This window comes from Larus michahellis, chromosome 2 (assembly GCF_964199755.1).
Source record: "Larus michahellis chromosome 2, bLarMic1.1, whole genome shotgun sequence".
In the NCBI taxonomy this organism is placed as follows: Eukaryota; Metazoa; Chordata; class Aves; order Charadriiformes; family Laridae; genus Larus; species Larus michahellis.
The window spans coordinates 76,088,753-76,114,399 of record NC_133897.1 but is presented as its reverse complement, the minus strand read 5'-3'; the positions used below and the strand labels follow the sequence as shown (position 1 = coordinate 76,114,399).

At 45.7% G+C, this 25,647-nt stretch overlaps 1 protein-coding gene across 1 annotated transcript in view; it reads left to right on the top strand.

The window, feature by feature from the left end:
* The window catches only part of BMP6 (bone morphogenetic protein 6), a 97,482-nt gene that overhangs the window by 1,167 nt on the left and 70,668 nt on the right, over nucleotides 1-25,647 (top strand). The window lies entirely within an intron of this gene.

Sequence of the window (25,647 nt, the reverse complement as noted above, 5' to 3'; positions counted from 1 at the left end):
TTTTGTCCTCGTTATGATGATAGCAGTCAGAGCCCATCGTTTGGGATTAAACTGTGGTTCCCAGGCCGTGCCGGAGTGCAAGTTGTGTTCATTCACTCCGTGCAAGGTCCATCAGGGCACAGATGCCTTCGGGGCTGGAGCAAAGTGTCCCATGCTACTCCACGGTGTCCCTATCTCCTCAGAGGGGGTCTGAGCTGGTGTGATGGTGAATATGTGACTCCGTGTAGGCTATTCTTGGTGATCGAGCCAGCAAACGTGATAAAAATCTGTATCGTGGGACTCTTGAAATAAATTCTGTTAGACGTCAACCTGCTCTTCAAACAAGTCACGCTGTCAGTGTGTTACTGATGTGAAGGGCTCCGAGGTGGGCATTTCAGTGGGAAAGCCATTAAGCTTTTTACTTGAAGGAGCCCCGAATACTAGGCTGCAATTATAAGGAAACAGTGTAATTAGATTCAGCCTAATGTGGAGAATGAAAATATTTCAGTTGGCAACTTGCAGTTCCTTTTTTTTTTTTTTTAGGGAATTCCTGTGAAGCTCAAGTGTCTTAGCCACTCGACTGAAAACTGTGTCTGTTCACTAGTGCTTCCAGAGTTGTGCACCAGAACGATGACACCTGTGAACAGCTTGTCTTGTTGTTTGTTTTTTTTTTAAAAAAAGCAAATAGTTGTGCATTTCCTCATCTCGAGCAGTGCTAAGTCACTGCAGCGGGAAGCTACCAGCGCCGGTAGATGTGCTCAGTAGTTTTGTACCATGGTGTATATACATTTAGAACAAGTTTAGCTCTAGTCCCTAGGGCTTGGGTGATTTTTGTACCTGGTGGGTCAGAAGCGCCGTGAATGTTTGTTGGAGGATTCATCTATGTTGGAATCGGGGTGACTTGCAGCTCCTGCAGGCACGGCAGAGCTGCTCGGGGCAGGCAGCCCTGACAGCAGCGCAGAGCCCCTTGGGCTGTGCGTGCTGCCTGTGTAGCTGTCAGGGTCTCAACCTTCTCGTTTAAAATTATCTCGAGGGTGTTTAGGTGGTGCTGCCGTCTCAGAGCTCCAATGCTTTTGATTGAGACATCCTGAGATCGTCCGTCAATGAAGCCAGCGTGATCTGTGTCTAGCTCGCACCCTGGGACGCAGGAATACTGTATGGGTTTCGAGTCCAAAGGGCAGCTGCTTCTGTGCTTCTCCCCTCCCAGCTTCCCCAAGCCTCTCTGTCCTTTGAATACACAGAGCTGCCGCCGCTCTCTCTGTTCTTTGCCTTGGGGACTTCAGGACCTGTACTTGGAGCTATGAATTTAAGAGGTAGCTGTAGCTGTCTGTAAGCAATCCCCATAGCACCTTTTATTTAAAGGATGTGGAGCAAGGTGCTTGCGAGGGGCTGGGCGATTCCCAGAGGAGCTGATTTTAGGGAGAAATGTGAGCATGTGGCGCCTTGGAAGGTACTTAGTCACCTGCTTTACGAAGCACCAGGAGAGTAGTCTTAGACAGTATGCCTGAAAGTATTTGTTTCTTCTGAAAATAATAAAAAAAAATGCATTAGTATGATTCAAATCAGTTCTGATAATTTGGATCTAGACACTTATGTAACAACAAGGAAAATTATTCATGTAATGTAGTAAAATAGCACGATTGAAATGCTAGTTATGAGTCTCAGGAAGTATGAATCAACTGCAGAAATTTCTCATCACCTTCCAAGTTCCGAGTCATAAACCATAATGTCATTTAACGTGATTGTTTGTTACCAGAGGGTTGGCAAATCGACGGGCTGAGGCCGGACAGCTGTTTGGCTGTTTTCTGTAGCTCCTCTGACATGGCAGGGATTTTTGGTGTATTGGCATTTACTTTTCCACTAAACAATAATTGATGCCAGAAAATTAGAGGAATCTAAAGCTATATTGCAATATAGAAACCAAAGGTGTGATGGGAGAAAGCTAGCCTGTGATCTATCAAAGCGGCTTATCCGATGTAGGCTAGAAAATGCAGTAAGAGATGGTGGGATTGCAGCAGAAAGGAAAGACTTCCTGACCTCAAGGACACTGACTATTCCAATGAAGCGTATGCCAAGCAACCCTGAAAACCCACAGCTGGAGTCTCCTTATAAGCAGACATGGCCAGAATTGTTTTATTCGCGTTTTCTTCATGTGATCAGACCTGTAATAACTTTGGCTTGGTTAAAATTGGTTTCTGAAGAGTTTTGTCAGTGTTCAACCTTAAAGACTTCTCTTTCCATTACTGAAGGGGCAGCTGCCAAAGAGACGCGAGGGGCCCTTGCTGCTCTCTCGGGATGAGGAGTGTACGGCATTACACGGGTGTACCTGGTGCGGGTTGCCCTTGAAGATGCGTGCGGCTGCGTGGGTGTGAAGTCAGTGTGGGTGGCCACGGCCACCTGCCTTCAGGTGCTGATATCGCTTCTGCTGCAGCCCACAGCCAGGCAAACGTTTGATGATGCATCTGGTTGTGCTGCAAAGCCATCGTCTAGGTCAGCTGTGTGGCGAAGGCCTGCTTTGTCACGAAAGTTTGCAGGTGTGGATGTTCTTTTAAAAGTGCATTTATTTTTTCCAGCCCCGTGGCCCGAAAAGACTCAGTAGCTTGTAGTCACTGCTAATTTTAAATGTTCAGTGCTCCAGCCCTTCCTGACCAACAGATGTATTCCTTCAGTCTGGGGATACAGCAGATGTGTTTTCTGTCTGGGGAAAGTTGTGTTTCTATATGTGCTCAGGGTACAAGTCCTCCTTGTCAAGGTCTTGCAAAGCTGAGGGACTCTGGGGAGGTCTTGGATTATTCAGGCAGCACAGGCTCAAAGGTGATGTCCTGGGAGACGGCTTCGTTTTTTTAAAAAAAATAAAAAAATGGGGGCACAGAGGTGTGGCAGTTCTCCACACTCAGGGACTTGCTGTCTTGCAGGGAGGGCAAGAAACATCAGTCTTCAAAATGTAGAGTTTGGGATCTTGCCTACCTAGTGAAGTCTGCACTGTAGTATGGACTTGCAAGGTGCGGGTGATAATTCCCAGAGGGGCTGACTATAGGTGAATTTTGAGTGTCCAGAGTTTCTAGGAGACGCTTAAGCACTTTGGTTTTATAAAGCACCCAGAGAGCAGTAGCAGGGAGTAGAAATAAGTGTTTGTTCCCATCACAAGTAAAAACACACATAAGATATAAACAAGTTTAGATAATTTAGATAATAAATTTCATTTATCAGGTTAGGTACCCTCGGTAAACCTGGTCCCTAGTTTGGGAAGGTGATCCTAAAAGTGTCTATTTTGGGTGTTTTCACTTGGATGAGGCACTCAAAAAGTGCCTGTTTCTTTCCATTTCCCACATAGGAAGTCTGGCTGTCTAGCGCAGACGGGAACATTTGCGTTTTAGATTTCTCTATTTGGGATTTATCAGACTAAGCAGGGTGCTGAACTTCTGTGCCAAGGGAAGGACTGTACAGCAGGGTGGTGGTACTGGGGGGAGCGTTGTGGGCCAACGGGTGTCCGCGTGGAACTGCTCATCTCCTCGGGACCATCCTTGGTATAAATGTAGCACCGGCATGTCTTGACAGTGCTATTGGGAAAATAACATCTATTAATGTTTCCTGTTTGGCTAATGTACCTTCCTGGTGGCACCAGATAGGGTTATCTCCTCTTTCTCCTCGCAAAACAACCTGGGGTTAGTAGGGAGGTCCTTCTTTGTGGCAGTGGCGCTGGCCTGACAGCTGGACTCGGGCAGGCATCCCTGTATTTTGCTGCCAAGGCTGTTGTAGCGAGAAATGTATTGAGTTCCTCATGATAAACCCCTTCTCCCTCGGTCAAGGGGGATGAGGAGAGAGGGGTCACTGCTCGAACCAAACTGCAGGGTAGGGCTGGGGGCTGTGGCAGACCTGAAGTCTCCCTGGTCTCCTCTGGCTTATCAGTGCTGGTGTGAAGGGGAGCTGCTCTCCAGCCCCGCTTTTGCTGGCTGATGGCTTCAGAGAGTTGTGTGTGCCGTGTGTAGCAGCAGAAACGAGACTCTCGAAGACTCTGCTACTTTAACTGTGGCCAGAATTATTCCCCGTATAATGGAAGGTGCTGCGGAGCAATCCTGTGTTAAACTGGGGAAAAATCTTGTCTGGTCCTCACCCGTGGCTTTCTATTCTGGCATCCGCACCGAGGTGGGGAAAAAAGCCACGTGCTTCCCACAAGAAAAAAACAAGGAATCCAATGACAGTCTTTGTGGGTTTCTGCTATGACCCAAATCTGGGGCTGTTGACAGCTGGAGAGCTGTGCAGGAAAAGTCTGAACCCATCAAACCCTCCAGGGACAAGGACCGTAAAAAATGTGCTTTTGGGTTGTGGTACCTGGTTGTCCACAGTATCGTGCCTTTTTGTAGCAGACAGCGGTGTGGATTCACTGTATCTCTGAGCGGGTTTTCCCCTTTCAGCGACAAGACCCACAGGTCCTCTTGGGAGGTCTTCAGGCAAAAGGGTGAGGGGAAACCCAGCTGTTTGCCAGGCAGTCCTGCAGGCAGCCCCGAAGCTCTTTCATGAGATTTGAGTTGGGACCATGGTGAAAAGCCTCTTTTATCTTTGAATCCCAAAAACCCAGGCAATCTCTGTCTTCCCTGCAAGACTTCAAGCATCTGCTGGGGCAAGAGTGCTCCCTTTCGGTGCAAGGGAGCTGCTCGGAGGTCAGTGCAGGGTTCGCTGTACAAATGCTGTCTCTCCCCTTGCCTATATAGCAGCGTCTTACGGATGCAATGTCTTCCAAACGGGCTTTTCATCTTTTTGGCAGCCGTCACCTACCACATTTCCTTCTAGGAATGATCTTGCACAAACCCATGGCAAGCACTTAGGCGCAAGCAGTGATGCCTTCGCTCCACATGGCTTTTCACGGGAAGGAAGCGGCGCTCTGGCATCCCCACCTGCATTTCGAAAGCAGGTGAATTTTTTCATCGGAAACCTTTGATCAGCCCACCTGTCTCTTTCATGGTATCATGCATGGTGTCAGGGGATACGAAATTAGGCAACCAAGATGTATCAGGGAAGTTGCATGATTATATTGACGGGACCGTACCGTTCATACTGTCATCCCATCTGTTTATACTCTTGGCCACATGTTGTAAAGGTCAAGACATCTACTCACAGGGAATAACTGGAGTGTGTGATGCTGCGGATCTGGCTGTGCTGCCAGCTGGCTGCGTACAGCCTCGCGCTCTCGGCATGCGAGCAGCGTCCTCCACGTGTGTCCAGAGCAGGCCAGTATTAGAAATCATGAAGCTGATGATGGGAATGAGTTTACTGACTTCTGCCAAACCTTGTATACCGGGCTTCGATGCCAAGAGCGATCCCAAGTGTGGGAGAGCAGCCTTACATTTGCTGTTCAACTGATGCAGCTCAAGGTCCTCATTTATGTCATCTCCTTGAAGCAGTCGTTGCTTGCGAGCTGCCTGCTAGCGTGCAGCTGACTCACGACACGATTAAAGAGAAGGCAAATGGTCCTTCGATTGCTCTCTGCCTGGCGTTGCTTGTAGAAGTCTCCTCCAGACTCTGCATTTGAGGGACTGCAGTCATCCTTCTGCCGTTGGCCAGGAGCCCTGGAAGATGTGTGGCCCCCGGCGAAGCTGCTGTTCAAAATCTGCGCTGTTGAAATGAGTGGAGTGGGTCACGTTTGTGTAAGCAGTTCATCCAGGTTGAAGTGTCATCTGGGCTAAGCTGCTGGAACCAGACCGTGTGGCATGAGCAGGATGATTCCCTGTCTCGTGAAAGCTTTTCAGAGCTTGAAAATGTACTCTGTCTTAAATAGGGGGGAAATGTTGAAGTCTGACTTAGAACAATAAAAAGTGATTGTAAATGGAAAAAGTTAGCATTGCCAAAGCAGTCTTGATTGATTCAAGTCAAATTTTTTTATGTGTAAATAACTAAAAAGTTGCATTTTGAAATGCAAACCTAGGTGTGGGGTTGGTTTGTTTGGATTTTTTGGTAAAAATAAAAGCAGCACTTCCTAGCTCTTTTCCTCCAACAAAGTTGAAGCTAAGCCGCTGCTTATAAAAAGGTTTTCTTCCAGATGAACGTGGCTTCATCAGAAAATCCCTTGGGCAGCTCTGTCGTGGATGTCTTGTGCTGAGCTCCAGCAGGGGCTTCTTGCCACAGGCTTGTGCCTCTGCCGAGGAGCTGCGGGTCCCTGCTGGGACCAGCCTGGTGCATCAAGGTGGTGATGCTGTGTTTCGTATTTTTAAATATAAACTTTTAAGTGGTGTTTATGATTTAGGAGGAAGGAAGGTGGTGTTTAGACTTTCCATGCCGTGGATGCATGATTCTTTATAAGTCATCTTGCCTCATTGGTAACTTGGGGGGAGTTAGAGGAAGATACAAGTTACTTGGGATGTAAACAGTCCCATCGTCTGTTCCTGCTGTATCCCAGCAAATGCACAGTAATGCTCTTAAGTACAGTCCAGCTACTAATAATTTAGCATTTCCATTTGACCATTTATATAGTGGTGTGAAACAGAGAGCAAACAGTATCGCCTGAATGGAAAAAGGGCTTGTGTTTGAGAGATTCGTGTTTGTTTTAGCAGGAATCTGAGCCTGGGAGACCGAGGTTAAGGACCAGAAAGTCTTTCTCTGGGCACCTGATTCTTGGAGGATGGTGTTGGGTCATACCTGGGTCCCCTATTTGATGGGGCAGTGGTTGTAAACGGAAAGAGGGTAGGTTTAGATTAGATAGCAGGAAGAATTTTTTCACGATGAGGGTGGTGAGACACCAGAACAGGTTGCCCAGAGAAGCTGTGGATGCCTCATCCTTGGAAGTATTCAAGGCCAGTCTGGATGGGGCTTTGAGCAGCCTGGTCTAGTAAAAGATGTCCCTGCCTGTGGCAGGAGGGTTGGATCTTTGAAGGACTGTTCCAGCCCAAACCATCTGTGACTCTTAAGTGTGGAGAGGACGTTTTGGACTGGGATGCTCCAGCTGTGGCACGCCAAGAGTGAGGGGACATGTGAAAACTGGTCAGTGGGTTGTTTTTTTCCACCTTTTTTCCAGTCATGTCTGGCAGAGGAGGAGGAGCGGTGCCTCCTGACGACTCCTGCGTGGCTGCACTGCTTGCAGCAGGGGTGGCCAATGCCATCACCCCGAAGAGGTGCCCGCTCCCTGGGGAGCCCTGTGTCCCTGTGCGTTGCACTCAGAGCAGGTTCCCAAGGTGGTGGCTTTGGCGAGGGCATGGGGCTGCAGCTGCTGCAGGGCTGTTGAAGGCAGAAAAAAAGCTTAAGGAAAGAAACCGAGCCCCTGTGGGGTTGCAGGGGTGTTTAATGCATCGCGCTGGACTTTGGTTCCTAAAACCTGCTATGGATCGGGGCTGGTATTGCCTGAACTTTCAATTACTTAGGCTCCCAGGCAAAGAAACAGCATCTTAGGGTTGGGTGGATTTTTGGGGTGGTTTTGTTTGTTTGTTGATTTATTTTTTTTTTAGCAATGGCATGAGGTAGTTTTTGTTTTGTTGTTAAGGGCATAAAGATTTTGACAGCACTGCCTGCAGCTCTTTTTATTTTACATTGCAGTGTTCATCATAGCACAATGACAGAATTGAATCAGTGGTAGCAACAGTGGGAATTTTTGGCAAAAAAGGATAACGTAGACAGAGCCGAAGTGTTCTGCTAACTAAAACAGTAGCTGTATTTTCAGAGAGCTAGACATGACTGTTTTGATCCAATGTGGTGTTAATCACAAGAATACATAACCGCTTTCCTATGAACTTTCCCCTTAAAAATATCCAATGATATCACCTGATGTTTTGCACGAACGCTCAGTATAACCAGAATTCGGAACAGCTGGCTCCATATAAACTTGGAATATTCATAGGTCAAATATTAGTGTATAAATAAAAACATTTTGAAAATGAAAACAGAAGCACAGTATTTGAAACATACTCGGCGTGCAGATGTACTTCATGGCTTGAATAGCTTTACAAATTAATCAGGACAGTGTTAACGCTTGTTCCGAAGAAGTCAAATTTCCCAATAATAAATGAAAAAGTGGTTTTCAAACAGTATTCCAAAGATGTGTTATCCCATGTATTTTAATGGTCGTTTGCAGTATGAAAGACGTATGAATTGGCTATTTGAAGCCCCCTTGTAAATAAGATGTATTTGACCAAACCAAGATCTTACCGGTGGCAAACGAAGAGTCACAGTGCTGTATTTAAACCCTGCACACCAATGTTGATGGTGCGGTGCGCTGCTGTATGCAGGTGCCAGAAGCAGTATTCTTATCTTGTCATTCACTGCATTGCGTTCGCATGGCTTATACGGTCAAGGTATTAGACACTCTGTTTGTACAAGGGCTAAGGAGTGACATAATGTCTATTGAAGCACAGGCGTTTAGCTCCACACCAGGCCACAAGGAGCACTTAAAAAATGAGAACAGATTAGAGCCTGTGGGCAGGTTTGTGATAGTCGCACCCACAAGACAAGAGGTGTTGGAGGGAGGAAAGGGTCTGCAGTTTTGGTGTGAAACCGAGATGCCTTATTGCATCCTTGTGTCTCCTGGGCTTTCCAGACCATTTGAGAGATATATCTGGGAAGAATAAAACTGTAAGCAGACAATCCCTGTCCTTGTACAAGGAATAAAATTGTCCAAATGAGCTGGAAAAAGCGTTGAACAGTAACACGCACGTACAAAGCGCAAAAGACTTGTCTGCCTCTGGCTTTGTAAACTCTGTAATAAAAGTTGTTTGGTCGTGAACGCTCACTGCAGCCTAACTTCTGTATTTTTCAAACTGTGTTAAAAGTATCTGGAATAAGGCTCTGTATCAGGGAATAAAGAAGCAGTCGGAGCTTTAATTCCTCACGTGTCGCAGAGGGGCAAGCTCCCTCTGGCCAAATCCAGGTGAGCAGAGGTCAGAGAAGCAGATGCTTTGCAGGAAAATAGGAGGAAGCATTTTCTCTGTCGCTTACTGAGGGCTTCCCATTCATGTTTCCTCTCTTCTCATGCCCATGCTGGTGGCGTGGTCCAGCTCAGCCGTGACAGGCACACTTCTTTGTGCAGAAAGAGGCATTATAAGCCTCTAATGCCATCTATTTTTTCATGATGATGCCAAGCTCGGTTTCTCGACACGTTTGCGTGCAGGTGGTGGGAGGCTCCTCCACGAGCCTGGTCCTGAGCTGTCCTGCCTTACCGGGGCCAGAGGCGGGGTCCCCTTCTGCAGAGGGGTGATGTGCAGGCGCCGTCGCGCACCCAGTCCTTGCCGGCCTGTGTAGTGTTAAGGATCAAAACCATCTTGGGCATCTCTAGTGGCCAGCAAGGGCTGCTGAGCAGAGAGATACGAAGCCGGGCTTTTAAAATACCAAAAGAAGTAGAAAATCCTGAATCTCAGTTACATACATGAGTGAGAGAAGATGTATGCTTATTTTTAAGTATCAACTTGATGATGAACTGATAGGATCGATTTGGTAGGGTCACGGTTATTAAATCTGCTTTTCTCATTGCAGTGTGCGTCTAGGCTGTGCGCAATTTTAGTGCAAAATAGTAATAGTGTAGTTCTAAAATTTCAGTCTGGTATGTAATTGGTATTTGAATATCTACACAAAGATTTGATCTGCAAGTACAGAATCCAGGTGCTTGCCTTCAATGACGAAGCTTGGAGAAGAAACCCTTCGTTTTAGAAAAGCGGCAGTCTCTCTTGCCCACAAACCATCATCCTGAGACAGCGTTTCAAGCATGCAGGCCCTTTTGCTTAATTATTGTAACATCAAACGTCTTCGACATGAAAGGGACCAAGCAGTGGCTATGCAAGATAATGACTTGTTTATAAAAATAATTTAAACAGCATATGAAAAGGATAAACATGCATGTCCTGCCAAAATTCACTGTATGTTCTGCAGGCTTTGGTGATTGTGAATCTCTTGGCTTGTCCTTTCTCTTTTTTTTTTTTAACCCACAAAGAAAAAAAGGCAGAGGGGGAAGGGAGTGAAGAAAAAAGGGAGATGGAAAAAAAAAATTCTCATATTTAAGGAAGTTCCAACTTATTATGCTATGGAAGATTGCAGGAGAGAAAATATGCTTGTTTAACGCACTACAAGAGAGATTTTCACTTTGGGATGTCTGTGTCTTGTCTCTTGCATGTGATAGTTTTTACACTTTAATGATTGTAGCAGCCATCCTGTGCAAAAATGTTCCATTCTGCAGGATGTGTAATGCTCATTACTTACTAGACAATGTAAGGATACTGCTCTGTCTCTTATCTGGGGCTTCAAAACACTTCATAAGCGTTGAAGTCTCACAGCATGCTCCAATGGACGTAAATTGCTACTATACTCATTTTCCAAATGGCTATGCTGAGGCTCAGAGGGCAACACTGGAATATGGGGGCTGTGATGAGGTCCCTGAAATTCTTCCTTCCAGTCTTGCAATCTACCCGTGAAACCATGTGCCATGTTACCCTCCTGGCAGGTGCCCAAGTGTCTTGTGGAGTTGTTGGAACAGGAGGGTCTTATTCAGTGAAACCCGTCCTTCTTGAGGCTGCAGCCTCGGTCGGCCGGAGACCACAAGTTCTCGCTTGGCTTAAGCTTTAGTCCTTCCCGCTCACCCATGTTGCGCAGTCTGTGCCTACGCAAGCAGATGTGCTTGCAAACAGCTCGACATCGGTAACACCTGTGATCTCTGTGGGTGCTACCTGAACACAAATATTCACCAGGCATCCATTTGTATGTGATATCTAGTATTTGCCCTAAGCGATGGCTTTTGCAAGAGAGCAGCTCTTCCTTTTGGGTCTCTGACCAAATGGTGCAGGAGACACCTGAGCGCAATGGGTGGTAGCATGAGTTACTGGTTTTAGGCTAGGTAGCAGGCTTGAGTTTTAGGCTTTTCTACGTAGGCACAAGCTGGTTTCCATGAGGAGCTGAAGAGAAAAGATGAAGGAGGTCACATGCCAGCACATTTTTCACTTGAAACTATTGGAGAGCCTAGTAAAGGTTTGGTGACTTTTGGTGACGTGTACGATAATGGTAATGCCCGTGCTGCAGGGTGGTAATGTCTTTTGGTAACGTGCATGCTGCAGGGAAGCTAAAAGTAGGTGTTCTTCTGAGTTAACCTGATAGTTTTGTTGAGAAACTCCGACTAAAAATACGATGTAATGGCTGAAGTCGGTATAATAACTCCTTTATGTTTCAGGAGCTATTGGGATTGGGTCCGCCTGATACTTTTGCTATCGCTAGTCTCAGTAAAAACAGTCTGTTGCTTCTGGCAGCCAGAGAGCTGGCAGCTCCGACTCACTGAGGCTTGAAGAGATAGTTCATTAATTCATGGCACTTTCCAGAATAAACATGGCAAACCTCCTCTGAAATAACAGACGGTAAATCCTCCTTGTCACTCAAGACTGCACATTTGTCTTCGGAAAGGGGCCGTGAAAGAAGCTGTCCATCTCCTAATGAATGAGAAAATAAATACGAGAAGAATTGTGCATTGTGTCATACTTGACATGGCGAAGCTTCGGGGTGAAATAACAACAAACCTTTCCTCCCCTCTTCTCCCTGTTAAACGTGGACCTAAACCAAGCGATGCCCGCCAGGCAGACTATCAGGTGGCGTAAACTATCATAGCTCTTCGGCAGGGATTCCCGGTGGGAACACCCGCCTTTTTTCACTCCTGCTTGGACTCGTTTTTGGGAAGGTAGATTTCAGCACCTCTTGGCTTTGGGTCCTCGGGGGTGGGACCCTCTGGTTTCTCTGTGCTGCGAGGCTTGAGAAGGTTGCTACAGGCTGGGGTTGCTCGGAGCGCACAGATGTTTTGTGCAGCTTGTTATTTTCTATGTTGGAGGTTATGAGTCAGATTACTGTTACCAAAATGTTTATGTGAAATCATTTCTGAGTCATATATTTGCATCATATACAACCTGTCTGACAATCAAAACATTGAGCGCTCAGCTAATGATTATACTAAGTTTTCCAACACTCTGCTCCAACATAACATAATTACACAGCAAAGTGCAATATATTACTTTGACAGGGTTCTTCATGCGTCTTGTGATGTCAGAACATCATCATTGCTATTATTTGAAATTATCAGAGAAATATGGACTTTGTTGCACAAAACAAAGTTAAAAATAGTGAGAGGCAGTCCCTCAGAAACAAAATGCCCTACCTGTAAATGTTGCTGGAAATGGGCTTTTTTGGTCTCCAAGAAAACATATAATTGAGTAGGGCTTTTAACCTTGTCCTGTCCAGAGATGTGCTTGATCAGGGTTTATCAGTGAAGTAACAGACAGTTGTGGATATTTGCATGGAGAAATGGTTTGAATACCAGGATTCAGCAGCTGCCCAGGAGCCTGTTTGGTAGTTTCTGTATAATATGGTTTATAAGATGGAACCAGAGTATTTTTAGCAGCATGGAAGACATAAACAGTCTGTAAATGACAACGTAATGCACACTGTGTTTATCTGTTATGTGAGTTCTAGCATAAATAGGGGTCGCTTAAAAAAATATTCTGAATAATTAGGGCAAACTTTTGAAATTATATTTACCTTCAGGTGTGTGAGAACTAGGGCAGGAGTGTTTGCTGCCACGTCCCGGTGAAATCAGAAACTCCTCTTTAATTGTTTATTCTAAAATGGGATGGGGAAAAAAACAAAGCCCCCTCCCTCCCCCCCAACTCTGCGCTAAAGAAATGGTCAAGGAGATGAAAAGTATGGAGGGGTATAGGGCTGCTCTTTTGTTTGTTTTTAAATAACTGTGGAAAAGCGTATGGATCTTGAAGTGGAAAACGATTTTAGGGCCGACTTGTCTGAATTTGGTTCACAGTCTTTTGGAATTGGCTTTGGGAGCTCGGTTAGAAGCATGAAGGGCCCTGGCAGGTCCCTTTAAGTATGAAATATGATTGCATTTCATTGCTCTTGCTGAACTGGCAGAGTGCAAAGCGCGGGATGGGTTGTGATGACGTTCTTTACGTTCTTAGTGAAAAAAGTATGGACAATGCAGCAGTGAACTTTCCTGGCTCTAAGCGTCTGAACCGTGCTTAGCAATTAGGGAGCCCACGTTTGGAGCAACAAAAAAGCATCACCCGTGCAGATTAGCGAGCACCGTCTTTGCTTATGGACTCTCCTTGGCCAGTGTCAGTGGCAAATGCATAATTGGACTATGAGGACCAATATATTGTGAAGTGTAGTGGAGAACGCCAAAAAAAATTTCAGTTGGATGAAGTCCATTTGTCCTGTGCTAATTTCTAGCCCTGTAAACAAACACAGCTGCTGACTGTAGAATCAGTGCTCAGAGTGGTTAAAAACAGTGATGCATTGCTAGTGAGATCACGGCAGAAAAAATATGTAACATATGAGGCTGCAGTAAGGATCAAGACTATCCTCAGCTCTGATTAATTGTTTCTGTTTATATATTTTCATCTATTTATGATGCCGTAGGGTAACTAGAATGTAAAGATGGCTTTTTAATTGCTAGACCATTCAGCTGAGGCAGTCAGAGTATTAAGTATTAATGAGCCAGTTGCCATGAACTTCTGCAAAAGGGTCTGAATTGGTGACCAAGGGCTTAATGAATGTATATGTACTTACCTTATATTTCTCTCTTTCGTACCAATACGTCAGTGGTTTGGCCAACTGGGCGTTGTTATTATTTATTAATATATATGAAGGATCTGTGCAGGTAGGTTTGCCTGTCATTTCGTCTTTATTAAAATGTCTTCAAAAGTACTGCAATACTGAACAAGGGACCGGAGGCTTCAAACATTGTAAACCTCAGGTCCAAGCCTGCTAGGTCATTGGCAAAGCATCAGCACTTACACTGTAATTTGTCTTGTGGCCCAGTTATGTATTTTGACATCCCTGAGCTGACTAATTGCTCTGGGGAAAAAAAGGAGTAAAGAACGGTCTTGGTTACTGTAGTAGAAAAGACAGCTTCCAACCTCCTCTGTCCATCGCATCAATTATTCTGTGACTGCTGCGTGGTCATCCCTGGATCTAGCAGAGAAAGGCTCCTATGGCTTGCCACAATGCAATTAATAATGCGCTTGATGTCGTATTGTGCATCACCTATCCTAACCCAGCATTAAAGAGATTTCTTTTTCTGCTTTGGCTTTGAGAAAAGTGAAGGCTAAAAGAGCTAGATAGTTCAGGTGGAAAGCAATGGAGAGCAGATAAGACTCTCCTTCATCAGAGGAGTTGTTGTTAGGGAATCCTCCAGTGCAACACGCTCATACATACGTTGTGTGTTGAGGATGGCTGAGGTAGCAAGGTCTACGTGCTCCACGTGAGGACTGACTTTTGACAAAGCTGTGGGGGTACCATTTACCTGGTCCTTGGCCAGTTTGGTTGTACGTGTGTTGCTGGGAGGTTGTGAAGCTGAGACCAAAGTCCTGGATCCTCAGTGGTTTGCTTGGGCTCTGCAATTGCGAGGCAGGTCTCCATGAGCTCCTGGCTCTCTGCCACTCGTCCTGTTCCAGGGGCCTTGACAAGCTGCCTAGAAGCCCCAAGAGTGGCAGGTTAACTCCTGCTGCAAATCTCCATCTGCTTTGTAATATTAAAATCTTGTATGAGACAGGCTTGATCTTTTGAACAGCTCTGGTTTGAAAGTTTCGGACATTTCTTAGCCATCTGGGGCTTGGAATTGCACTAGGTGCTTCATGCTCTTCTGTGGCACGTGGTGATGCCACCCTCTTCAGAAGCCTCCTGGGGCTTGAGAAATAATTGGGCATTCGCATTGCTGCGTACTGGACTGTGCTATCGTGAATTTTCTCATGTCTGCAGAACACGACCGGGGCCCATCAGTGGCCCAGGTTCTGGAAACTCTCTGTGCTGCTACCCCTACTCAGCTACACGCTGGCATGGAGAGTTTAATTCTCGAACTGTCAGTCTGGCACTTTCCATAAACACTAAATTGACTCAGAGTGGCTAGGTCTAGTGCTATAAAACATACTGTTCAGGTCTTATTGCCAAGAAAAAAAAAATTACCTGTAAATAGCAGACTTACAGCGTAGGAGCTTATTTCTGTGCTTATGCTTTTTACGTTTCCATTTTTGCACCAGCTTGGCAAGAAGTTAACTTAAATGTCAAAACTATTTTTATGTAAATATATGCATTATTGAATCTCTTACTCATAAAGCAAATACTACTTTAAACCCACACAAAACAGCTGAAGCTATATATATTTTCTCACTACTGAATTTGGCTTTTAATGACTTGGAGTGGACTGTCCAAAATAAAGTTAGGAATCAAGGGCACTTTATTTTCCAGCTAGTAACATATGTATTCTTGGCTTTGGACTGTACCGGTTTGAGATGGAAGAAAACTTGGGTTTGTGTTACAGGTCCTCTCAGCAATTAAAAAGAGAGAGAGATGCCATGGTTAAACAAACACATTATTTTTAAATTAGCAAACTGTTCTAAAATTCTACAAAGCTACAGAAAAATATGAAGGACTATTAGGAAACCTTGAAGACTTTGATATCAAACAGTGTCTTTCTAATGTGTTTCTCCTGCTGAAAGTACAGCCTCGTGCCAGATTCAGAGGCAGCAGTTACCTGGAGAAAAAAGGCGGTAGTCTGCAGAGAGTCCCATAGATTTCACTGATGCTATTTGAGGAGTAAGGACAGCAAAACCTGTGCTTAGCAAGTACAAACAACACCAAACCCGAGGTTAGGGGTTATGTACCAAGCCCAGGTCGTAATGTCCTGGGAGGAGATGCTCGCTTTCCTTCCTGGGATTCATGGCTTGTGTCCACATCATGTGTTTTCTTGTCCCACCACCCTCCTGCCTGCGGGAAGTTGCCTGAGGTCGGTATCAGTTCCTGAAGATAAGGAGGCAAGAGCCGCTTCAGAAATTCATGCAAACAAGAGCTTGTTCCTGAATCCGAAAAATACCTTGCCAGTGCTCTGCCACAGTCTCTTGATGGGATTCACCTTATTCCTATCCCATTCATCCCTGTCACATGCTGGGCGTTGGAGCAGCTGTAGCAGAGTTGTCCGCTGGTTTTGCCTTGTCCTCTGCTGCAGGCAGGGTTCGCCTGAGCCTGCGGGTGCGTTCAGGCTAACTGGGATGCAGAGAAGTATGGTGGAAGAAGAGGGGAATTCTCAGCAGAATCGCATGCGATCTGCCAAGCCAGATTTCAGTTCAAGGTTTGAAGTCAGCTCTCCAGCAATTCACACCATCTTTGGCTGGGCTGCAGAGTATGGGTCTGTCACTATGTGCGGCATGAAGGGCGCACATCGCTACTTCTGCTCTTTCTGGTGGCATAAACCCAAGCTGTACTCAAGGAGAAAAAAATAAAATATCAGTGTGCTTTTTGAGGCAGATGGGCTGTGAAAGCTGCCTTGGTTATCTGAGGCTGAAGTTAATGTTAAAGCAAAACTAGGGGAAATCCCTGAGAAAAAACCCTTAAAATGTTGTATGCAATTACAAGCAAAATTTGGGAGGTCCCACTAATGTCAGAGCAAATGCTGCAGTTGGTCATAGGTGGGTCATGTCCAAACGATCTCATGGGCACGGAGGAGAGGAGAGGCACGGGGGGCAGGAGGAATGAACTGCACCGGAGAGAGGAGTATGTGCGCGGGTCCTGCCTCTCGCCCGTGCAGGAAAGTGAATTTGAAGGATGGTGCCTAAGAGATTCTAGTTTTCTAAAAATAATGTTTTCAGCTGGATAAAACCGCAGCTCTTGCTGATGCAGCTTTTGATTATTTTACCTCTTATTCCATCTTTCCTAGTTTGCATGATTCAGACCTGTGTAAACACTAGTAACACTGTCTCGTTGCTGTGGGAGCGGAGCTGCGTGGAAGCGGCGAGGCTCACAGGGGCAAGAAGTTTGCCATCTTTATTAGACCAACCAACAGAGCTGAGAAAACAGGCACGCTCTCCGTCCTAAAAGCTTTTTTGTCCATGAGATCCCATGAGCATCCCTGGGTGGCGTCCCATCCAGCTCCTGGGGCTGGTGTGCAAGAGAGGGCTGAGACGACTGGGCCTGGCTTCCCCAGGAGGGAAGTGTGGGGAAATGATGCTGTTCTGGTTTTCTTCCGATGCTCTCTCCAAGGAAACCTGATTGTAATGTTCTTCATTCTTTCTCGTTAAGTGTGGGGTGTGTTAAAAGGCTGCTGAGAGTAGGCTGCTCCGGGTTGCCTTTAAACACAAGCCTTAAGGAAAAACTGAAACAACAGATGAATAAAATGGTTGTGGTTTAGCTTGCGCCATAAACACTGTTTTCCTTTTTAAATACATTTTTGGAAGGTGAGGGGAAACCAATTACAATCGAGTTTAAAGCAAGCAGACTTTCCTTTATTTGACTGAGACGTGTGATTCATCTTGACCAGCTTTTTCTTCATTTTTAAGTCATTTTGCTTGTGCCGTACTCGTTTGCTGAGCTTATTTTGTTAACCTTGCCACCTCAACAAATTAAGCGTGTGTCATCATGTGGTGTTCCCTTAATTACGTACCTGCTGGTCACAGTTGGGACACCTATGTTTTCACCTGCTCCTGTGTGCAGCCAGAGGACAATTCATCTTGTAGATTTCTTTCCAGCCTTTGAAAACTTTTTTTTGGATATTGGTCAGATTATGTGAATACACGTAAGTGTCCTGTTTTTCCATTGCTTTGGCATTTCTGTGTGTGCTGTGAGTGCAGTGGTAATAAGCTAAGGTACAACAGTTGGTACTTTCATCAGCAGCGGTGGTGCACGCAAAAAGCCCAGATCTGAGCAAGAAAGGTAAAATGACATTGGAACTAGCAAGGACCCTCAGGGCCATTGCAGACAACGAAGTTGTGGCATTTTGTCCAGCAAACTCCCCAGAAATCCTGCCCGGTTCCCCCCTGCCATGTCCCACAGGTGACGGGACACCTGCCAGCTGCCCTGCAAAAAAATTAAGAGCAAAGTAGTAAAGTGCAGCTCCTACAGCTGTAAGCTGCCGGGGCAGATGTGCCCGGGAGCAGGAGTGATCAGCAGCGTGACTGACACCTCAGGCCCTCACAGCAGCACGGCAGCTGTTAGGCGATGCTCCCAGGTGGGACATGGACTGCCGTCAGTGTTACAGAGGCAAGAGTAAATACCTGACTCACAAACTCCTCCTGCTGCTTTGATCTGAGGAGAATTTTCTTGCTGGTCTTAGCCTTTGCAGGTGTTACCTTCGCGTGTGAAAGATTGTCAGTAACTCAGTAATTGGGTCCCACGAGAGGTGCTGGGGCTCTTTCTCCGGCTGGGATCAGTGTCTGATGCTTCACAGGATCACAGGAAAAAAGGCTCAGACCGTTGATGTAAGTCACGAAACATGGGACTAATACGGTATAACTGTGGGCCAAACAGACAAAGAAAAACAATGATCAGTTCCCACTTCATTGCACTGTGGCAGTACTGACAAATTTGACACCTCTGGCCTCATTTCCCAAGTTTCAGGTTCCCATTTCAGGAGCTGCAGGAGCAGTGGTTAAGTAGGACAAAGCACTCCCCAACTCTTCTCCCAGCTTTTCACGTGGACGTGTGTATGCTGTGCTCACGTCCTCTTCCCCTCCTGCTCAACACCGTCAGCTTTCTCTTAGGAAAATCTAAAATTTGCAGCGAGAAGGCGCTGAAAGTGTTGTGAGAGACGTAAATCACAGGTACTGTATTGGCTAGGGGGGGAAGAATCTCCTTTTGTTGAAAATTGGCTTTTTGGTCGGACTCGTGACATCTCTACTGGTATAATAACATGTGCATATTAATATAGAAGCAGTGGCTGAACATCATTGTTCAATGAATGCCCCAGACACGAGTGTTGGTTTAGATAAAGTTTACATTATATCGTTATTATGTATACGACAGAGAATGAACTCAAAAGATCTCGAACTCCATGCAAAATTATTTCAAGTGGGATGTGGCCGGTAGGTACCCTGTGTCAGGGTAACTGGTTTAATTGGGATATTTTTCAAGAAAATGAGACAGTTTCATGATAATGGGGGAAAAACCCTAGAGTTTAACTGAAACAGCATTAACAGATTGTTTGTCTCTTGGAATGCAATCAACGAGCAGTAAGGGTTGTTAAATAGATACAAAATTCAAGTGACTCTACTCTTAATAAAGAAGCAGCTAGATAAATATTTCAAGAAAACAGTGAAGTCAAATTGCAATAAATTTTATTATTTAGTGCACTTTTAAGGCCCCAGGACAGGAATATATCTGCATTCAGGAAAGCACTTAAGCACGTGCTTTCCTGAATAGGGACAGTCTAAGGCTCCTACTTAAGTGCTTTCCTGAACGTGGGCCAAAGCCTTCTAAGAGTTTATTTTAAAGACACTCTTCCCTTAATTAAAACACTTGGTCGAATTTAACAATTAGGTGTCAGCTTGCTTACTGTCACACAGCAACTTTCTGTAGCAGCAGGCGGTAGCACTATACAATGACTGAGGTCAGGAAGCGAAGACTACTTCATCAGTTGACACTAGGAGAGGAAGCTTGATTTTTTATGGGCCTCCCCATAGTTCCCTCCGGCGAGTGCCGGCGGTCTAAAATAAATCGAAGAGCTCTGCCAAGAAGCGGCCCAAAACTGTTTACAGGGTCTGCGTTGGAACCAGCCCGAGCTCGAGGCTTCTTCCCACTGCAGCGACACTGAGCAGCGCTGGAGCTCTTGCCGGTGCCGTTGGTACGCGTGGCTGGACCGCAGCTGTCCTGCCAGATGTTTTGTTCTGTTTATGCCGACGTTAAATTTTTATTTGATCATTCCTCATGAGCATCCAGTTGCTTTTTTTCTCACTTTGGTGGCTGGTCGCCAGTTGTGCTAATGGCACTATCAGATGAGCTGGAGAAAGTGGAGTCATTGCAATGCTGCTTCTCCCCCCGCTGGGGTCCTGGCTGGTCTCCGTGGCTCTGAAATGTAGGATGGAGCACTGTTTGCTCCTCGTGCCCTTCCCTGCCTTTGGTGTTTGCTGCTTCCTACCTGGCGGAGCAAGAGTTGCCAAAGCAGTTAGGAAGTTGCTTCAATGGGAGGGAGAAGTGGGATGCAGTCACGCTAGTAATGGTGGAAATGAAGCTGTTCTGGAACGTGTTGCCAAGCAGTCCCTGTGCTCTGAGGAGGTGGCCTTCAAGCATCCCCTGCAGCGCCAGGAGACATAGAATAGTAAGATTTTTTTCTAGCAGCTTGGAGGCAACTGTGATGAGAGGATTTGCGCACAGAGCCCACCAGAGGTCCTGTACTTTGAGCATCCCTGTCCAGAAGCCATGTTGGTGAAGTGCTGGAAGTGATGTTGGATTCCTGTCTTGCAGCAGCCTCAGATGACCCAGGGAGGAGGAAATTCACTCTTTGATTTTCCTGAGGAGTTGGACTTTAAACAAGGTGTATATGGTTTGAAAGCCTCCTGCATTTTCTTTTTCTCCTCTTAGGCTTAGTGGGCCTGCCCTTTGCCTCATAACCAAAATAGTTCAGTGTCTTCCCACCTCCCGCTGCCCGGACTTTGCTCCATTGTTACCACAGTTGTCCTGTCTGGCTTATTTTTATTTTGTTTCCTCCATAATTTGAGATCTGTAATTGCAGGATAACTTGCAGCAATCTAAGCCATTGCCTTTGTGTGGGTGTCTTCCTCTGAGTGACACCTGTGTAGAGTTTTCCTCAGGTTGCAATAACCTTGATTTTTAAATCAGCATTTAATTTCTGAATTCGATAGGTTTTGCCATGGCAAGGCTATTAAAGGTGAGGTGAGACCAAGTCCGTGCTCTCAGATTTTCCCATACAAAGCCTTGCATGCTCTTGTCCTTTTGACCCCTCCTTGTCCTTTTCAATGTGGTTTCTACCTGAGCTTGGGAGGACCTAAGGCTTGTGCTTTGCTCCTCCTGGCAAGGAGGCGAGGAACGAAGGAGAAAAGAATTTTCGTGAAAAAAGGCGAAGAAGGATGTAAGGTTTGGTAAGCAAAGACTGCAAATTGGGTCCCCGATAGGTTGAATTTTCCATTTTGTGGAGAACGTGCCAAAATACTACAATAAAATACATAATGTGTTTCCTCCGCCTTCCCATTGTAAAACTTGAGAGTCATGGCATATTAACCAAAACCAGATACATCCATTGAGTTTCCATACTCTGAAGCAGTATAGGGTGGGGTGAAGCTGGTATTAATAGGTCTATTCATCACAATAAATTTTCCTGGTAGATGTGGGTGGTTCAGACTCAGTGAAGAAATGGCTCAGAAGCGACCAGTCTCCACCCAGAGAAGCAGGAATTTGTAGCAGGGAGTGTCCCACATACCGGTAATAAAAAATGATGGCTAACTGAAGAGTCTTTTCTTCAAGGGTTTTATTTTAAATTCAGGTGAGCTGAGGTTTAGTTAGCACCAAGATTCGTTTTGGGTCCCCAGCTGTTTTCTAACGTAACTTGCTAATCATCTGTCTGCGCTCCATAGGTAAATCTGCATTTGATTAAGAGCTGGCTTTAGGCTGTCATCTTCTCATTTCTGTCCCAGCGCACCATAAAAAGCCCTATAAAAATATGGAGGTTCTCGAGGGAGTTGACGTTCGCAGTGCTGACCAACACGAAACCAGCATTTTTGTGAATTTGTGTCATTATGTAAATTGTACATGCTCTTCAGAAATTTATCTATTTATTCATGGGTTTAATGGCTATTTCTTTTACAGCGGGGCTCGGAGTTCGTAACGAGAAGTCTGTGCTGGGCGTTGTACCAATACATAACAGGGAAGGCAGCTCTGCCCTTGACAGCCCAGAGGACGTGATGGGATGATAGGAGTAACAAAAGGGGTGGAGGACAGACTACCAAAATGCACAGAGATTAACAGATAAATGTGTGGCTACCCGCATTAAACAAATCATTCGAAATACAGTGTGTTATGTATCAAATAGGCGGGCACATGCATTTTACAGTATTTCATATCGCATTTGGAGATTAAATTTTTTTCTCTTTAAGGAAAAGTAAGGAATCGAACAAAAATTATTTGTGTATAGAGAAGACAGTAGTCTTCTGTAATTTATCTTAACTTCCATGTCCCTGGGAAGCATGTGTATATGGAAATTATTTTTAGGTTGGTGAAACCGAAACAGAAAATGAGGCATTGGTGATGTCTGGCTTTAGAATTTGGATATCTGATCACAAAGGGATGTTTTGAACTCTCTGCTCAGTGGAGAGCATAGGGATCAATTCTATTGTGAAATGATGGACTTGTATTGACAGTTGGTCTTGGCAGAATATACAGAATCACCCTGCTTTTTTGGAGAGCACGAATGCAGGGACTCAAGTTGATCAACTGAACAGGAGGAGAGTGGACAAATCGCTATTTCAGTGCAAAGCCCCAAAGCCCAAACACGGATGGAAAAGAACTTTTTCCCTTAAAGTTAGCTTTTTGGGAGGATGGCAAGAGTTCATGTGGCGTTTGTGACACAAAGGAGTCACTGAGGTAAAGGTGACCTGCCATTTCCTGCCCACGTGGCTTGCTGTGGGCATCTTCAGAGGTCGTAGGGATGGCTTGGCATTTGGTGGTATATTCTGCAGGGGAGATTATGGGCTCCACGCAGCGGAGGAGCACATTCTTCCCACATCTGCTAAATGGACTTTCTGGCCTTCCTCCTGTGAATATTCATTTTGATGTCCACACTGTGAAATCACTGAGACCAGGTGGGGTGAACAATGGACAAAAGTTGCCCGAGGAGATCAGAAATTAAAATGTGTTCCCATTCCTTACAGTAAAGCTGATGTTTGTCTCAGCTCTGTGTTTCTTTGCTGTGGGCTATCTGCAGCAATTGAAGACAGTCCATGAAGACAGCCCCGGTGGAGGAACATTGTCTGCTCAGCTATGCAACAGCTCGTAATTTGATCAAGTAATTCTGAGGTGGTCACATTTTTGTGGACGAGTGTGGGAGGCTGTGCGCCACGTCGCGCCCTTACTGTCTCGGGTTTTACCATTTAAGCCTCCTGTTTGCTGATTACATAAACGCTGAGGTTTCATTCTTAGGGCTTCGTTGCTGGGGCTTCCTGTTCTTCACTCCGAAGACAGCAGCCACCTCCACCGCAGTCCAGCCAGCATTCATGATCTGCCTTCTAGGCTGGCTTCGTACACCCTGTGGTGTGCAGTGGTGAACTGCTGGCCCTTGTGGGTGAGAGACAGTGGGCGCTGGGGTGAGTGTGGATGCTTATGGGCTCCTCTGAAGTACGTGGCAGGGAGGAATTCAGAGAGTGAATCAGGCCCCTGGTTGGTGGTGGTGAGAAGAGACCAGTGGTAAGCCAGGCTGGGGTGGAAAAAGTGGCTAGAGGCTGGGGACAGGCGCCCGTGTTGGTCAAGGACGGAGGGGAGAGACACGTGGGGCTGGTAAAATAGGTGAGTTGGCAAGCGGGAGGCGAGAACATTTCTGCATGGATCCCTGGGTGGGTGAGTAAGTGAACGTGGGAGCGAGCGAGGTGGCTTGCGGGCGCCCTGTGCGAGCGCGTTGGGCTTCAAGGCTGTGTGCAAGGGTGCTGCTGTGCTTCTGGCAGTAGCTGGGACAGCATTGCAGAAATCCAATGCCTTTTGTGAAAGGGAGGGTAAATGGTGACATTAAAGAAATTGAAAGAACCTTCTGAAGAGTTGCAGACGCTGAGTTACCCCATGAGCAATGTTCTGCAGGAGCAGACAAGTTTGCAAAGCAAATTGCTATAATTTTGCTACTGTTGACTTTCAGTGGTGCTCCAACCTAAGCCCCAACCACACCTGCAAGAAGCAGGAAAAGGCTTTTGGGCTGTGGGTGCCAGGGTTCCTGCTGCAGGTTGTCTTTTGCCCTGTCCTTGGCTGGTTCTCCTTGGCGGATGAGTTGGGTGCTAGCGTGGACCCATCCACTTCCCAGCACCAGCCTAAGCATCCCTGCCATGGGTATAAATTTATTTCAAACCCTTCTTCAGCATCCCTGATGGAGGGGGAGGGCTGGGCATGGCCTTTCCTTGCCCCTTCTTCTCCTGCAAGTGCTGAGAGCCACCACCTTGTAATCACTTTGGGGTCTGAATTGGCCGTAGCTATCAGCAGTGAGAAGATGTGATTTGTCTTGAAAGTAACCGGGTAACCTATTTGAAAGTAGCGGGTCCAGAGGAGGGCCACGAAGATGATCAGAGGGCAGGAGCACCTCTCCTTTGAAGGCAGGCTGAGAGAGTTGGGGTTGTTCAGCCTGGAGAAGAGAAGGCTCAGGGGAGACCTTATAGTGGCCTTCCAGTACCTGAAGGGGGCCTACAGGAGAGATGGGGAGGGACTGTTTGCAAGAGCATGTAGCGATAGGACGAGGGGCAATGGTTTTAAACCTGAGCAGGGTAGGTTTAGATAAGGCATTAGGAAGAAGTTCTTTACAATGAGGGTGGTGAGGCACTGGAACGTGTTGCCCAGAGAGGTGGTGGAGGCCCCATCCCTGGAGACATTCAAGGCCAGGCTTGATGAGGCTCTGAGCAACCTGATCTAGTGGGAGATGTCCCTGCTTACTGCAGGGGGGTTGGACTAGATGACCTTGAAAGGTCCCTTCCAACCCAACACATTCTATGATTCTAACCCTCCTACTTCTCACCTTCAGAGGTGAGAGGTGTCTTTCTGATTAGTTCTGGTAAATACTGATTTTGGTATTGCATAAGTACGACTTGTAATGAGTTGCATTGCTGGATTTTAGCATTGTTGTTGGTCAATTTTTTTGAAAAATTAACATTTTGGCTTTTTTTAACAAAAGAGCTAAAATGTTATGGTTTGGGCTTTTTAAGGACATTATTCATTTTTCTATTGAAATGGAAACGAAAAAGGGAAGGCGAAGAAAATGAAAAAATTAGAGTGTCTTTTCCATTAAGAAAGATTATTTTTTCCATCCTTTTACTGGCATATGCGGTGGATATTTGTAAAAGTTTCTTTCTTTTTTTTTAAGAGCCCCCAGCCATTTTTTCTTGGAGAAAATATTTTAAATATGGAAAATCTCATTTTTCATTTACTTCGTTTTGGAGGGTTTTTCTTGCTATGAGCTCAGTTTACCATTTGGAGCTACCTAGTTGGTCTCTTGAATCCATTGTTGTTGGTGGATCTCTGCATAACAGTTGTTCTCTTCTTTTTTGCAAGAGTAGGATTATAATGACAGAACCAGCCAAAAGATACGGAGTGGGCAGAGATTAAACTGTTTAGTCCAGACAAATTATGCAGAAAACATGCATCTCATACACTGTGAAAAACACGGGGGGGGGAAATGTATCGTCTTCTGCAGGTTAGCTTGTAGAGTGCAAAGGAAATAACCAGGTCGCTATACTTCAGAGCAGTTTTTTTGCTTCCTATTAAAAATAATTGAAAAATCAGTTCTTTTCATACGGTCATGCATAAATATTTCTTTCACGGTGTAGATCTTGCCTTTTCATAACTTTTTCTTCCACAGTACTTCAAAAATTCCTTTGCTGTCTTTCTCAGATTTTATCTCAGAACATGTGGTTTTGTCATTAATTTCATCCTTATGCATTCATTGTTTTACCAACTTTTGGTTGGCTTACAGTCTATCTGCGGGCTGCATGTATCTTATTATCAGTCCCTGTTCAGTTTGTCCTGTAAGTGCGATTTCTTCCCCCACCCCCTGAAAGACTGCCGTTGTAGTGCATCAGTGTTATATTATGGAAGCCATTGCCAAAGGATGTTGTAGAGGCCAGCGGTACGAATGGTTTGGAAAAGAATGGAGATAATACATCTCTTGGTAACTGATAGATGTGAGGATCTTCATTTCCCAGGAAGCTGCTAAGCTTCTGGTGGCTGAAAGACTATGTGACAGGGTGG